Raw genomic sequence first — 2,595 nt, 5'->3', positions numbered from 1 at the left:
TTATGAACCGAATATATCACAAGGCCAAAAGGCACTAAACATGTCTGAGTATAAATGTATAAGACATACAGTCATCCAAAATACAAACTAGGCCCTAAGCCTAACCAAAATGTAGCCTAACAAGTGCTAACATCTACTCTCCGGCATAATCTACGAAGTCCTCGCCATCCACACGACCCACAGTCTCGCTAGGCTCTCCGTCATCTAAGGTGGGGGATAACCCGTTCATTTATCACATACAAAGCAAGGGTCACCATCTGGAAACATGAAATACAAATACCAAATACCAAATAGAAAGCGGCTAAACACTTATCATTTTCCTCAACACACGCATAATAAATAAAATGCGCACATAGCCTAATGCAAACCTCTAATGAATGAGTGTGGCACCCCGTCACAGGATCGCCACGGTAACACCCCGTCACAGGATCGTTACATGCATGAATTATTTCTGGAAATATCCTCTCATAAAGGAGAGTCGTAGGTTTCTAGCAACACCCCGTCACAGGATCGTTACCTCTACTATCATCAACACAATCTCAAGGATTAGAGTGGACACCCCGTCACAGGATCGTCACGTATTGGGACTCAATAAAGATCCCGAAGGATTAAGGTGGACACCCCGTCACAGGATCGTCACACCCCGCGGTCCACTCGCGCAACCACGTACTATGAGTGCATGAGCATACGATACCCCTATCTATGCCATTTCAACACATTACATATATTCCAAACCAAATTATATGTAAGAAAGCACAACAAGCAAGCAACCAAGCACAACAAGAAAGCATACCCTAATGCTATCGACGGAATTTAAATACGGAAATAAAAACGGTGCCCTTACCTCGGCAATGCTTCCAACCAACAACCACAACGTTTCACACTATCTACCGTTTCGCGTTTCCTAAAAATAACGAGCGGACAATGCATAAGTTTCTCCCAAAATATCTTAACGAAACTAAACCTATCAACAAAGGTCTAGAGGTGTCTAAGGCACTTCCTAACACTCTCGGATATTATTTCCGAGTCCTCCCCATAGTGATTAAAAATTCCCGAAGTTAAATACACTATTTTTCACAAAACAAACACATTTTCGTTTTCAAAGCATACCATTGCTCTCTATGGTTTTAAACTTCAAAGGACACTTTCACACACTACCAAAACACTTGAAAACAACCTAAAAATTTTACGAAAATATCTCGACAAAATAATCGAGTTTTTCTTGCGTCGCAAGTTTCAAGTTTTTCTTTCCAAATACAATCCTATAATCATACTTTGACCCACCTATGATCATTTCATCAAAGCATGATCATTTTTCCCAAAATTGTGGACTTAGAAAAATTTCATAAATTCCCCCCCAAACACCATTGAGGTTCGGCCATTGAAAATGGAAGTGGCACTTCCGCTCAAAATTTTTCGCTTCCGAGGGCATGGTAATATCCCATAATACCCCCGAGTCACTAATCCAAGCCCCAAAACATTTTCCGGGCAAAGCCTCAAATTACGAAAATTCAATTTTTGGTTCTTTAACACACATACAACACCAAAACCATTTTTTACCCAAAACTTTTTGCATGGTAATTCACCCTAGGCCACCATTGTGCCTCCCTCAAAGCCCTAGCCAATTTTGAAACCTCTCCCACACTTTTCCGAAATTTCACATGACCAAAAGTTTTGAAAATGTGAACCATACCCAAAATTTTTCCAATGCCAATACATAGCAAGCCTCTAATAGTTCACAAGCCTATGGAAATGATCAACCAATTCATTTTGAGGGTCAAAACAAGAATTTCTAAAAATTTGTTCATAAAGTCCTCAAGAACACACACAAAAATATTTTTCCTTGTTTCACAAAATCAAAGCCATTTCCTAACATCCATTTCCCTACAATGCTCATAAACAACACCAAAAATAAAAGCACAACACAAGTTTTCAAAGTTATGAGCATTTCAAATCAATTTTCCAAACCCTAACAAAAGATTTCATGAAAATTTTAATCACCATGGAAACCAACATGTGCCAAGCTTAAACAAGCTTATAAACTACTCCTAAACACTTCCCTAGAACCACAAACACCCAAAACTTATTCTAGAAAAATTTACTCAAGAACAAGTCATGACAAATCTCTAAAATACTCTAGGAATCATGACTTTTAGCTACACAAAATCATGGAGAAGATGAGTTACCTTAAGAGGAGTGATTTCCTTGCAAGTTCCTAGTTCCAAAGAGACAAATCCAAGCTTGAATGGATGAGAAATGGAAATTTCAATGGTGAGGGTGAGTGAGAGAGGAGAGGTCGGTTTATGAGAGGAAGAGAAGAGAGCTTTGCAATTTTTTTCTAAGTTAAAAAGTCTACCAAACAAATCATATGACAAAAGTGGTCTTGCTCCATCATGGCCACTTGATTCAAAAGACAAAACTCTAGGCCAATCCTAGCCAACCATTTTACTTTAACAAATATCTAGATATTTTCTCTCACGCCCCACAGCTCTCGCGCGCCACGACGAGCAAAACTCGTAAAAACAGAAAACTTACGGAACGGAAGTCCGTCTTAAAATAATTCCAAAACTTATCGCCGAATCTTTTTCCGCGACT

The 2,595-nt window shown here is 39.1% G+C and overlaps 1 long non-coding RNA gene across 1 annotated transcript; it reads right to left on the bottom strand.

Moving 5' to 3' along the window:
* LOC123885257 lies at positions 1–2,346 on the bottom strand. The gene is made up of 3 exons (XR_006801114.1): positions 2,187–2,346; positions 845–904; positions 1–204 (listed from the first exon to the last, which is right to left on the bottom strand). It is a non-coding gene; the product is annotated as an uncharacterized LOC123885257 (long non-coding RNA).
* Between the last annotated feature and the right edge of the window lie 249 nt (positions 2,347–2,595).

This window comes from Trifolium pratense, linkage group LG5, assembly GCF_020283565.1.
Source record: "Trifolium pratense cultivar HEN17-A07 linkage group LG5, ARS_RC_1.1, whole genome shotgun sequence".
Lineage (NCBI taxonomy): Eukaryota > Viridiplantae > Streptophyta > Magnoliopsida > Fabales > Fabaceae > Trifolium > Trifolium pratense.
Note: the sequence above shows the minus strand (reverse complement) of the source record. Positions and strands in the feature narration are given on the sequence as shown.